The 14081-nt window shown below is 46.1% G+C and overlaps 1 protein-coding gene across 2 annotated transcripts in view; it reads left to right on the forward strand.

Annotated features, from left to right (window-relative positions):
* The first annotated feature begins 356 nt into the window (after window positions 1-356).
* THRA (thyroid hormone receptor alpha) overlaps window positions 357-14081 on the forward strand; it is a 128804-nt gene continuing 115079 nt past the window's right edge. The window contains exon 1 of one of the 2 annotated variants that reach the window (XM_044447204.1): window positions 357-612. The gene's annotated coding sequence lies outside the window, so the exon portion shown is untranslated. Of the gene's footprint in view, window positions 613-6364; window positions 6381-14081 lie in introns of those variants that run through there. The other variant, XM_044447203.1, reaches the window with a different exon arrangement.

The raw sequence follows: 14081 nt of genomic DNA on the forward strand, positions 1-14081 counted from the left end.
CAAGAGGGAGAGAGACCTGGCAAAGAAACCGTGCACGAGCTGGAGAGAACCGCGGAGCTCAGGCGGCCGGCGGAGTTCAGCGGGGACTCGAACCCACCACCCGCGTTGGGGAGTCCGCTCCCTGCTCGCTTTTGCGCGGGGTAGCAGCTCTGTACGCGATCCGCACGTTCTAGCACGGTGCGCTCTCGGCCTGCAGGGTGCAGGCGTTAGCCAAGGCGGCGGCGCGGCGGCGGCGGCGGCGGCGGCGGGGAGGGGAAGGAGGAGGAGGAGGAGGAGCCAGGCCGGCCTCCTTCCCTTCGGCTCTCGAGTCCATTTCCCCAGCTCTAGTGACACAAACACACCAGGCGAGCGCCGCTGCTGCCCAAGCCAGGATCTTACAACGCCCCCCCCCCCCCCCGCCGCCTTCTCCTCCCCGTCTTCTCCAAGGCGCTCCAAGTGCACAACCGATCCCCTCCCCTGGGGCTGCACGGAAGAAGCGCGCGGGGAAACTCCAGCTTGCGAGGCGAGGGGAAGGGGAGGGGGGCACGACGCCAGCTTCCTGCTTGCAAAGAAGGGGGCGGGGGGAGAGAGAAGAAGACGAGAAGGAGAAGAAGCAGCAGCGGCAACCTAAAGGTAGGTTACAGGGTGGTGGGAGAAGAGTGAATTACGCATCTCCAACGATCCTTTTGGGGAGGTTTCCTTCCTTTGCGCTCCTGAACCCCAATATGTCTTCCCTCCTCTGCCCCCCCACCCTCTTCCAGCTGTCTCCACCCTGCGCTCCCCGTCCCATCGCAGCTGTTCCTGTCACTGCCAACGTTGCAAATCTAAAGGAGATTGGGCAGGGGTGGTGGGAAAAAGATTGCGCCCCCCCTTCCATATAGGGATTTTTAGCCCTTGGAATCTTGTGGAGCGCAATCTCTCCTCTCCCCCCTCCTTCTTTCTCATTTAATCTCATCACTTACTCTTCTCCCCCCTCCTCCGTTTGGCATTAACCTATATATATCTATATATTCTGTCTCTCTCCAGCAATGGAGAGGGAGAGTGCTTTAAGGAGGGGCAAAATCAGGGGGACGAGAGAGAGAGAGAGAGAGAGAGAGAGAGAGACAGCTCTATAGTTGTAGACACTTCCCTTTAAAATTTTTTTGCTGGTTTGTTTACTGCACTCATCGAGAGATTGGTGCCAAGTTGGGGTTTGCAGTAATTTCTCACAAAAATAAAGGGTTGGAATCCAAATAATTCTCAAAGCGATTTTCTCTGCAATTTACTCCGGAAATTAAAATTATACTTATTGCAACTGCTAAAGAGATAAGGGAGCTATTTGAGTTGGATTAATATGCCCCCTCTTTTTTCCCCTCCCTTGCATAAATCTAGTACTCGCCACGATTTGTGTCCCTGATTCTAATCCGGAGTGGGTCAGTGTTTTTCTTATTTCATTTTACTTGTTATTTTTAACTCTTAGAAAAATGGGTTGCAAAGGCCACTGCTAGGAAACTAGTTTTGACATTCATTTTCGGGGTGGAGGAGTTTGGAAAGGAGAGGGTATTTTTCTATTGGTGTTTAAAAGGGGGGAAATATGGGTAAATATTTTCTTAAAAAATAAGGACGTTTGGCATGTGGCTGGCGGATCACAAGTCTGGGGGGGCTGCAGGGGGGACTGTGAAGTATTCCTTTTACATTGGCAGTAGGGCCCATTTTCCAGTTCAGTTGGATTTAACTTTGCGTGTTTTATTTTTATTTTTTTTTTCTAAACAAGAAGGTCGGGTGGGGGGGTGAGTGATGGGTTCCCCCTCTTGGCTCGATCAGGGAGGGGGTAGGAAGGGAGTACTTCGGGTTGAAAAAGGACTCATGCAGCAGGGATCCTGTCCTTGAAGGAAGGGGGGTTCTGAGGGGCGACGTTGGTACTCCTGCTGTCACAGTGACAGCTGTCTGTGATGGGACATAGCTAGGGTGGGGGTCTAATCCTAGCTGCTGATGCATCCTGGTGTTTAAAAATCAAATGGCTTGTGCTGTCTGTAAATGCTTCTAGCCCTAAGCATCCTGTTAGGTGGAACAAATGGAGGGGGACCCTTGCAGTGGTCTAATTTGTGCCCCGGGTTGGATGCCCACAGCAATCCAGCCAGCATGCAAGTTTTGCATGCATCAGGCCTGAGGGGGGAACTGTGCAGAAACTGCCATCCCTCCCATGCAGGGAGGTGCTGTGTTTTACCCCATTTTTCTCTTCAGTCTTGAAAACGTTGTTTGGGAAAACAAAAATCAAAGCCCCCCCTTCACCTTTTCCTTGCTAGTGCTGGCTGAAGTACAGGCTAGCTGGGTGGAAGGAAGGAAGGGACCAAGCAGCCCGCCCTTTAACCTAAGGGTATCCCCAGGGAATGTGGGTTGTGTGGGTCAGTAAAAGGTGATGGGGTCAACCCAGGTGTCTTTCAGTCCACTTCCCTTGTAAATAGGTGGCACAGTCCTTTTTTGGTGGAGTCTGCATGTGGCAGAGGGGGCTTCACCAGGAAGCTGGCAGGTTGGAGTAGATATGTTGAAGGGGAAGCCCCTGTGGTTAGGTGAAGAAATCAGCCAACATTTTTGGCAGGGCTGGAGACCTGTTCATAGAGCCTTTATTTCTGCATGGATCTGCTCGATAGCTCTCCCTCTTGGTGTGTGTGTCATCTTTCCTCCCCACCCCCACCTTCTTTCACCAGCCTGGGGCTCCCACCCTGACCCCATGTCCCTTTGGATCTTTTACTGCTTCACTCGGCTCTATCAGCATGCAACATTAATTGTCACTTTACCTGTCTCTGGAAAAGGAGCTGACTTTGGCTCCGAATATGGAGGTAGGGGACAGGAGAGGCATGATAGGGAGATCACCTTTTACCACTGGTGGGGTTGTGAGGCGAAGTCGATCTGCAACTTTTTGAAAAATCTGTAGCTGGGAGGTTTTGAAGGAAGTTAAAAGTGTTGGGTGAATGGCAGTTGTGCTTAAAAGGATGAAAGTTGTGTCCCAGAGAGCAACCTCAGCCTTTGCTCACCCTAACACAGCTAGCAGTGACTGGAGGGGTTAGTGCAGGCCAAGAATATGACTTGTTCAAAGTCAGAGGTCAAAGCTAGGAATCAAACCCAGAAATTCTTTCTTCTGTTGCAAGAGCAGAGTTTTGTCAACACTGCAGAGAGCTAGGGCAACCTTAGGGCATTTTTATCCATCATGTCAAAAGTCTCTTTTTTTCTTCCTCTGTTACCTGCCACTATAGCTCAAATGTAAAACTTTACACTAGCTGGAATGAACGTTCATGGTTTAAAATATATCTCCCTTTTTCTCTTCGTAAGGGAAGTTTAAAAGAGCATCCTTACATGTGGAAACACCCTTGTTAGAGTCACACGGTGTGTTGTCTCCTATGCTTTAGACCTTTTGTCCTAGTTCCTGATGCATGATGCATGGAACAGGGTGTGCATGCTCAGTGGTGAGGGAGAGGCACCCCTTGGGGCCAGACATGCTGTCCCTACCAATGAAAAGCAAGTTCTGCTGACTTGTATTTGTAGATGGAGCATTTGTGTTGACTATGGAGTGCAATATACAACAGATGCTTGTCTTGGGAGAGAACTGGCTTTTTAAAAGGTCTGATAGATTTGGGATGTGCTTTGGGTGCTTTGCTTTGCTCTGCTGTGGCTGAGCCTGGGCTGAGTTTTAACAGATAGCATTTAATCGTGACGCTGACACCTCTAGAAAGAAGCCTTAATCTGCAGTAGACACTATTGCAAATAACATGCAATACACAGGTGGCCAAGCTTTTCCAGTAGCTTCATAACAGCAACCAAACAGGTTTCCCTACCTGTATGCATTATTGTCTGTGTGCTCCAGATGGGTGCCTACATTTGCTCTGTCTTGAGTTGGTGAGCTGCATTTGCATTTGGTGGTAGCATCAGCACCACAGCTTGTTGTTGTGTGCCGTGACTTCTCCGCTTTGTTGTGGTGGATGCCACAGGGCCCTCCGTGTCTGATCTGCTCTGATTTGAGGCTGGGGTGACCCTCGGGGATGCCTTTCTCTGAGACTTTTGTTGACTCTCCGTTCCATATTGAGTGTGGCTGCAGCCCCTGGCATTCTAGACAGAAGCGCAGCAGACAGAGTGGGCTGCAGGATAGGTTTGCTTGCTGCAGTCCCCCCCCCCCCTTCAGCTTTTCTGCTCAAGCTTACACTTCTAGAGTTAATTTTCTGTGCTTGCTTTAAGATGTCCCAAGTGGTCTCTGATTACTGCCATAGGCTGCAAAATGATTTTTTTTTAGTAAACATCTTTAACATGGTTGCATGTATTCCTCAAACCCAAGGCTAGCATAAAGATGTGGTGCCAGTGTGTGTAAGATCTTGCATGCACGGTTTTGTTGGGCTCTTGTACAGGTTGATGTGTAAGGGACAAGTGTATATATGCACATGTATCGTGGTACCTGGTCGTCCACAGAGAGTTGGGTAGTGTGTGCACAAGCTTTCTGCATGCTTGTAGATGTATAATATTTGCATATGTCTTGTGGGAATATACCATATGTACAAATTGCATGCTTATTTACAGGTGGCATTTATATATACGTATATATTTTAGCACTCAGTCGCTTGCTACATAAGCAAGGGAGAAATAGAGACTTGCCTTAGGGCTCTTGGTGATTTTCATGGTCATGCAAGGTTTGAACCTTCTTTCAGCATGCTTCAACTTGGCTGCCTCTCATTTGAACCCCACTGGCTCTCTTCAGTGACAGAAGTACCAAGTGACCTTTCACACAGTGTAGCTGCCCACATTTCAGCCCTGTTGTAGAAGAGGCCCCTTGGGATGGCAGTGGAACCAACTAGCTAGCCTTTGATCCCCCCTATAGTACCTGAACTCAAGGTCATGTTCTCTCTAAGCAGGAGACCAAGGCATTGCAAACTCCACCCAAGGCCAAGGGACCTTTGGTCCCAGGAATGGGTAGCTCCTTTGCAAACTCTGGATAAGAATAATGCACTACTAATAAATCAATTTCCTACTGTGCTCTGTTATACCCAGAAAGATATCCCTGGGAACTGGGGAACTGTGTTTTGTTTCTGTAATGTCCAGTTATTAATTGATCTCCTAGCCCCAAACTAGCAAACTGACCTCTTCAAGGGCATTCATAAAACCCCTGAGTACAGGGATTATGAGTTGTGTGCTTTTGTAAACTGCAGATCTCATGGCCACGACATCTGGCTTAATTTTCAGATATTTCTGCTTCTTCCCCATCCCCTGCTTTGTGTACCTTCTAGTTTGATAAAAAGTTCTGGCAGACTTCAAAGCTTACATGATCATGTGTGGCATTTTTGTTGGTCTGAATAATGATATTGCCCAAAGGTGGATTGTGGATTTATGTATAGCCAATAACAGTGTCTTGTGATCTGATGCCTAAACTGGGAAAGTTATTAACTTCTAAAGTGAGAGGTACAGACCTAGGTGGGACTTCTCTCCTTGATCCTTGGATGTGGTGAATCAGGATTTGACTGTACCAATTTATTTACTGGAGAACATGAAAATACCACAACAGCTTACACCATTAAAATTGAAAGAAAATTCATGATAAAGACTTTAAAAAAATTTCTAGATTGCAAACCTGTAGGCAGGAACTGTCTTACCTTATTGAATATATGGAAGTGGAGTCTTTATGGAGTCTTTTTGAAGGGCAGGATAAAAATACATTAAGGGTGCAATCCTATGGAGATGTGTGTAAAACCCTAAACCTGGAGCATCATGCTCATTCATTGCAGAGTGTAAGGAAAAATGGCAGCAATTTCACCTCTCATTTGATATTTTCACTAGATGGACATTTTTAGCTGGCTAGCAATGACATTTCAGATGAGAAAAGGAAGCTGGAGCAGCTCAGGATTCCTTGTGTGCTGCCAATCCAGTCTCCTCTACTGCCCACCCCCCACTGCGAAATGCCCTCTTCAACACCTCTCTGAGGTTGCTTTCCTGACCCTGGTGTGAGGGTTAGGGGAGGGGTCAGAGTATTTATCCCCAGGTCTGAGGCTCGAGTACAGTTCCTGACCTGTGAATGTGAAAAATCCTGTGGCTCCTCAGAAGATGTGAAGGGGCCATAGGATTTTTCTTTAAATTAATACACTAATTGCACAATAACTAGAATGCACAATTAGGTTATTGTGAAGCAGTCACACTCCGCACATGTTCAGAGACATTCTCCTTTGTGCACTAGATTGAGGAGTAGTTCAGGTACTGAAATCTGAGTCATTTTGTTTTAGGGGAAGGAGATAAGGATATCTAATAACAAAGAAATGCAACAGGAATGGGGAACATGTAGCCCTCCTGATGTAGGTTTATTCCATCTCTTACTAGCCTCAGTTATCATGGTTGATTGTCAAGAGTACTGGAAGTTGCAGTCCAACCATCTCCGGAAGGCTCCAGTTGTAAGGTGCCATTTGAATTCTAAGTGTGTCATGTTATCCTTACAGCTTTGAGGGAGGTTGGTATTATTCCTTTAATGCAGACTGGGGAAGGGGCCTTAGGGTGAAAAATGGTGTCTCTTCTAAGGCACGTTCATGGCAAAAGTGCGCTCTGATTCATGTGAACAACTTACTCATAGCCATCCTGCCAAAAGTTCAGATTTGGAATGGTAAACCCCAGGCTTTGCTTAACTTCTGTGGTTCCAGTCTCAGCTTGGACTGACCTGCTGCTCCCCAGCTTGCTGTGCTGTACCTGCCCTGCTCCCTGTTTCACGTTCAGCCTGCTTAGGTAGGCATTTGAGGCTGTGTACCCATTAGCCACTGCTTCGGTGAGACCGGCTCTGATCCTTGCACCGTGTCAGGGAAGGGCAGACGGTGCTGGAAGGGAGCCACCAAAGAGCTGGTCTGGGGAGAATTTGTGGATCAGATGCAAAGCAAGCAACCTGCTCCTCCCTGTCGCTAGCACGTATTCAGGCAGTTCATATGGGGTACCGTATGTGGCTCTGCGAGGCCTAGGGCAACGGCTCTTCTTCAGACCTCCCTCCCTCCCTGTCTCTGGAAGTGGGACAGAGTTCACCATGGCTGGCATGAGCAGTTGCAGTTAGTGTACGAACACGGTGTGTGGGTGCAGCGATGCCAGCTGAAATGCACGTGGAGAGTCTCCTGTACTGGTGTTTTGATATAAATGGTTGATTCAGGGCAAGTGAAGGAGAAAACAGCTCCACTGATGTGAGACTTTATTTGGAGGGGGCGTGGAGAGAGGAAATCTTGATCAGGGCCTGCCTCTGATTAGATCTTAAAGGAGCCAACCAAGCACCATTCCAGCAAGAGACCAAATGGGGCATTATCCCTAAGAATGCACAAAGGGAAAGGGTGGGCAGATTGTTGGCTGTGTATTCTCACAAATCTTCTGCGCTTGTTTAACTTTTAGGACTTGCCTCCTCTAAGCTACAAGAATGCTCTTTTGTGTTACAGGGATAGGGAGCCCTGGGCTTTGCTGATGTACGAGTAGAAATTTGTCTTCTGTAGCTCCACCAGGCACATGGCTATTCCTAAATCTTTCAGAGGTGCTTCCAGATGGACGGTTCCTAGTGCTACCAGTCAAAAGACAATGGGTGGGTTCACGCAACATGTTAAGCCAGCACTGACTGGTTGTTTGCTGAACAGCCCACGGTGCTCCAGTCGGACTATTGTGCTTTCTCTGCCTTGTACTTCCATTCCCCCTTGGTTCTCCCTCCAGATTCAGCACATATGACAGGTTCCTTCGCGGCAGAACTCCTTGTTGCATCAGTCCCTACATCAACGCTCTTTCTGCACTTGGTCCGCTGGGCTTGCTGCCTACCAAAGGAAACTCCCCGCCCCATCAGACCGCAAAATGGAATTGCTTTTCGGAGCCCTTCATAGGTGTAAAAACGCATTTGCCAGCTCCCCCTGTTGAGTGGGAATTTTGCTGTTACACAACTTAATAAGATCTACTCTCTGACAGTTATCCCTGTCTTGTCAGTTCCCTGGGTTTTTTCCTGCATTTCTGTGCCTGCCCTTTTAAAGGTCCCTTTACTTTACACTGAAGGAGGAACTTCCACCGCCAGAGCACCATCCCTCCCTCGAGCTGCCTTCAGCTCCCCACTCCCCGTCCTGCTTTTCACCTCCTTCTGTTGCTGGTTGTCATGTTCTGATGTTTGCAGTTTTGGGGGGTACGTGACTAAAAGCACTGAGAAGGGAGGAGGGAGGATTGTGGTGGCATGAATGGGATTGCAGTGAGTGTTGGGGTTAGCACCCCAGTGGTTTTAAGCAACATTCAATGACATGGCAAGCCAACACTGATTTCAAAAATGAGTGATTGGATATGCTCACGTGTCACGCTAAGCTACCTTGCCAACAAACCACAGTGGCTTAGTTGTCCACTGAACAACCCATCCTGTGTCTGATGAGTGATCCAGCTCACCAGGAGCTTTTGTCCCAGTCCTCCTCACTCAGTCCTCCGCCAACTCTGCTATGCATCCCCATGTCCTGCGTGGCACGACTTGTCTTTCCTCCGTATCCCTGCTCCAAATGCATTCCATGTGCTGCTTTTTCCCCCCACACAGCTTCACAGAAGTGCGGTTGTGGACAATTGTTAGAGTATTATTTTGTTGGATCCTGAAAATTGCATAACTGTGTTTGCAATTGTTATTATGTTTATTTAGTTGGTATTGAACAAGTGCACTCTCAGACCTGTCTAATAGGTATAATCTCACCTGGTCAATTTCCTCATCAGTTTGGACAAAGGGAGGGCAAAGCCAGACCGAAGAGAGGCTGACTTATGCACAGCTGCCAGGGACCAATTTCCAAACTGTACCTTGAAAAGCTCTGGTACAGCTGGGGCGAGGGAGGGAAGGAATGGCAAAAGAAGGTGCACCAAATGAGCGTGTGGAGGGGAGATATATCCTCTTTAGCCATGTAATCCTCTCACTTTTAAGTGTTACTGTCCTTCGGAAATATAGCAGTTAATGCAAGCATGCACATTTCCCTTCTGTTTGCTATCCAGCCATTAAATTTGTTCAAATTTCCCCTCCATTTACTTCCCAGACATTAACTGTTGGGGAACTGCAGTAACTGCAGCAGTAAATACTCTAAAAGGAGCTGCAAAATATGTGGGGGTGTTAATGTCTCCTCTTTCTGGAATAGATAGAGACTTAGAAGTGTTGAAATGATGGAGGACACTGGTAACTGTCAGTTCAACACTTAAAATCAAGAGAACTACATTGTCAGCATGGAGATATTGTCCCCCCACTTTCTGTGTACCTTTCTTTGCTTCTTTTCCTCTTTACCAATGCTTTTCAATTGACAGGTTGACTACTGTGTGCAAATTATCCTATATGCACTTTCACCTTGTCTTTCCTTTAGCAGCTGAAATAGAAAAGGAAATTGACTGGGTAATGCCACACATATCAGACAAATGATTTGCAAATGATTGGTGACAACAATAACAACAACATATGATTATCTTGATTACACATTCTTATGTACTAAACAATAAAATTAAAAAAAACAGAGGAAGAAGTGATGGCCCTTGCTAAGTGTCATTTTGGTGTTGGTGGAAGGATAGTTGCTGGTGGTGAGATCGTAAAAGTGAGTGGCAAAGATTTTTTTTCAATTCCTTTATGAGTGGTTCTGCAGCCAGTTGTGACAACCTACAATGAAATCACTGTCAGACAATATGACCATAATGGGAAACAATAACCCTAAAACAAGCAATTGGTGCTCGGTGTGGCTTGTTTGTGAAATAAGCAACCCTACAGATACTGCATTGGATTTGAGTGACGTGACTACCCACAATGGCTAGTTACCCATGGCAGGTTTCTTTGGTTTGTGAACCAGCTGATAGGTTCTTGGGGTGCCTCATCTGCATAATATTAACCACTCTGCAGAAACTGTGCTGAACTGACATGACACAACACCCCACTATGGCTGATCCAGGGTAGGTTGTCATATTGCACGAACCAAGTTGTGCAGCTGTTTTGTCTTTTCCTCAAGAGAGATTTTTTTTTGAAGAAAAGAAAGGCAGAAGCAGTCAGAAAGCATGGGAAGTGGAAAATGATGGTGATCTGGGACCCCCATAAATTCTGTGGATGAAGGAAAGGCAATTATATTGTAAAGGCCTCCACTGGAAGCACCCTGGGAAATCTGAATGTGGGGATGTAGAGCCACAATAATGAATTGTGTTCCTCCTTGGGGGGGATTCATGTTGGTCAGTAATTCTTGAGTAGTCATCTACCTGTCAGATGACCTGAAATTCTCTATCCTTTTCATGTGTGTTTGAATCTGGCTGGCGTTCTTCTCGGAAGGTATCTCTTTTGTCATGCCTGTAGTTCATTCTTGTGGCACACGAGAATTCCATCTCTGTGGAGCAGTGCCTGGGTGAACTGCAGTGATAGTGATGGTGGAATCTGGGCACTGATGATGCGTTGCAAAATCCTTGTTCATCTTCCCAGTGTGTGCAAAAGGCGGCAAGGTAGAGAGAACTAGCATTAAGGTTGAATGCTTGTATGGGAGTACTGCTAGTAGCTTGAAAATATTTGTGCAGGGATGGGGACAGACTGTGTTTTCAAAATATTGTCAAGGGATGCAGCAGCATGCAACATTTTTTTTTTTTTTTTGGAAAAGAAACCTGCATTGGAAGCTCTGCCAGCTGCTTAAGAAAGGAGATTACTTCCTTAATTCTTAATGTTTCCGTTGACATTACTTAGACATAAATGGAAATATACCCTGCACATGGTCAGAGATGCTATTCTTGATCACATAAAGCAGCCTCCCAGTGCCTGGTTGGATTACCATGCCCATTATCTGGGAGTTATAGGCAACACATCTGGAACAGACCAAGCTGGGGAGGGTTGCTGTACAGGAATAGTGAACTCATTCTTCAAGTGTTGATCCTTATGCAGAGAAAAGGATTGATGACTACACACAAGAGGAGGCATCACTGTTGGAGGAGTTCCAGGCTTTGTAGAAGTGGAAAAACCTTCTGAAGAAATATGGAAGGAAAACCTCAAAGCAGTCCAGTGAGAACTGGCCTTCTAAAAAAAAAAAAACAGAAAACTTGAGTGGCATCAAAAGAAGGCTTGGCTGGCTGAAGTCATAGATTGGAGCACTATACACTGCAATATTTTGTTGCAGTTCTCACATGTCGTATATTACTGCTTTGTCTGGCTTTCCTTAAAGCAGGGAGTAAGCAAACTTCAGTCTTGGGATACCTACCTTGTCTTTTATTGGAACTCAGTAAACTTCACTAACCAGAGCCTGGTGCAAAACATTTATTATTAAAGAATTCTGAGCCTAGGAATTTATCTTTTAGTACTAAAATTCAGTGAAGTTCATGGTCCTTCTACATGAAAATCCCTTCCTGGTTTCTGCTCCCATTTTTTTTTAATTTCAGCATGCCTTTCAGGGTGGGATTGTGTGGTTCTTGTTGTCAAATAATTGGGATTCGAGAGATCCTTGTTGATCTCCTGCAAACCACTCAAAGATCTACCAGGCAATCCTGATCTACCTTCTGCCTACCCTGCTTTCAAGAATGGAGTGGAAATGAATTTAATTTATATAGCACTCAATAGTTGAAGCTGTCTGGGTGGTTCACAAAGCATTGAGTTCCATGGTGGAAGAAAAATATATTTATGTGTAAGGGAGGGGGATTGGCTATTTTTTAAACTCAGGGCTGACATTTTTGCTAAAATGCTTTTTCATGTGAGCACTATTTTGCAAGTACTATAGTAATTTTAAATATAGGTGAGTGAGGCAGGGAGATGCAAAGGGTATTTTTTTCTTTTTTAGGAAGTTACTATGTCAAGTGATAATAAAGGCCTGTTTAAGTGTGGCGGCTGGTTTTCCCACAAGACAGATTGCTGCACAATTCAAATCCAGGCCTCTTCAAAATGACAGAATAGCACTGAAATTATATATACCTGTGGAGATTGTAGTACTTTTCCAATATTTTGTCCGCAGAAGGAATGTATTCTGCAAAAGAGAGAGTGGAACCATGGTGGAAACAAGAGCTTGAGGATAATGTCATATAGATGCTCTGTAACATCTGAGTGAACAAAGCATAGCTATTCAACAGTAAATTGAGAGTCAATGTGGTGTAGTGCTTAAGAGTGTGGGACTAGGACTCAGGCAATCTGGATTCTGGCCCCTGCTTAGCCATGGAACCAACTGGGTGACTTTGGGCCAGTCACAGAACCTCAGCTGAAGCTACCTCACAGGGTTGTTGTGGGGATAAGACTGAGAGCAGCAGGAGGACAATGATGTAAGCTGCTTTGAGTTCTTTGAAAAAGAAAAAGGCAGGTTATAAAGCTAATAGAAAAATAAATGCCTAGTGAAGAAGCAGCCTTTTATTTCTAGTTACAGATAGGAAACTAGGAGATTTTGAGTTGCCTGAAGTCGCTATTGTGTTCCTGGCTAAGATGGCTGCATGGAAAAAGGATTTTCAGATGCTCGTCCAGATGACTGTTGGACTATACCGGTTCTTTTTGATCTCCTGGCTGGTTAAGACTGGTTCTTACTTGCCAGCAAACTATATAGAAGAACTTGGGTATTGTGGAAGGGCTGCACACAAGCTCCGTTTGTGTGAACTCACTCACACGAAGGCTGTATGCACAGTTGCTGCCACAGTTAAGCAATTGCAGCAGCTCAGAATGGTACTCTCACCCAAAACCATGCCACAGGGAGCAGTCCAATGGAAGCAGCCATGGATACATCTCCCGATGTAGAGGCTGTGCTTCACGCAGGCAGCAATTCCACACTGAGGGGCAGAGGTAAGCCTCTGTTTATGACTCCTCCAGCCAGAGATGTTTTGCACATTTCTCACCCAAAGGAGGAACTGTGCAAATGTTGCCCCTGTTGTGCAAGGAGATGCCCTACCCTTCTGCATTCGGAAAAGTTGTTAAAAATATTCTCCAGTGAAAGAACTTTAAAAAAATACTTGCAGGAATCTATGAGGATGGGTGGAGGAGAGGAGGGAAGGGGAGGGGAGGGGAGGCCTGTCCTTTGACATAAGAATGTCCCAGAGAGTGTGCTTTGCTTTCCCATGTTTTCCCACTGCTTGTTTTTCTTAATTCATAGAGAAAATCCATTAAGAAGACGATTATAGCTGCACAATAACTTTTGATTGGTGACCTTACATCTAGATGTAACCCCTTTCCTACCAGTGTCCCATGCACAGTATTCCAGGCATGCATTAACAATGTTTAGGTTGAAAAAACCTATAGATGAGCAGAAAAACAACTGGTAGGAAAGCATTAAGTGCCCCCCCACCTCAACTTCCTGATTCCCTAAATAGAATAGCCCAGGGCTGGGAACCTGCAGCCATCCATATGTTGCTAGACTCCAGCTCCCATCAGTACTGGCACGTGTGGCCAGTGGTCAGAGACGATGGTAGCTGTCGTCCAATAACATTTAGAGGGCTGCAGGTTTCTCATGGTTGGCACAGCCTCATGGGAGAGGGAGGTTAGATCAGCCTCTAGGAGACAGCTCATGGGTGAAGAAAGGGCAATTCCTGGCTACGATTGTGTTATGGATATAGAATCTACAGCTGCCGATTTGGAATCTGCCAGGTTGTCCTGGTTGTAGAAAAGCTTGAGCTGTAAACTCCCAGGACAGGGGCTTATTCTGCTGCATGTGCGGTGTTTCTGTTCTGTAAACTTTCACTTATACAGATGATCCTGTATACACATTTTTCTATAGTTAAGCATCTAGCCCTCTTGAAAAATCAGAACAAGTATTGGCAGCTTGCACTGAAATCTTAGAAAGCAAATTGGCTCTTGATAGGAGTTTTTCAGTGTGTACAACCTGCAAATCGTTTGCTGTACTCCCCACTTTCTGGTATCTTCTGCTGGCAAGTGGATGCAACAGTGAAAGTTACATTGAAGGGAGTGTAGGTTCCTTGCCATAGTGTTTTGTTGTGTTGTGGCAGGCTGCAGTAGGGTCCGAGAGAGATACGGGTTGATGATGGGCATGTTGGGCCTGAGGCAGGAGACATGACCATGAGTGCACTGGAGGTCAAATACCAGATCAGGCAAACAAGAACTAATGGCCTGAGGTAAGACAAGGCAGGAGACCCACTGGCAGTCCTGCAGATTGCTTACACATAAGTGCTGGCTTGACCAGAAAGATTTTATGAGGTCTGGTTGT

This window comes from Varanus komodoensis, unplaced genomic scaffold (assembly GCF_004798865.1).
Source record: "Varanus komodoensis strain SLA01 unplaced genomic scaffold, ASM479886v1 scaffold50, whole genome shotgun sequence".
Taxonomy (NCBI): domain Eukaryota; kingdom Metazoa; phylum Chordata; class Lepidosauria; order Squamata; family Varanidae; genus Varanus; species Varanus komodoensis.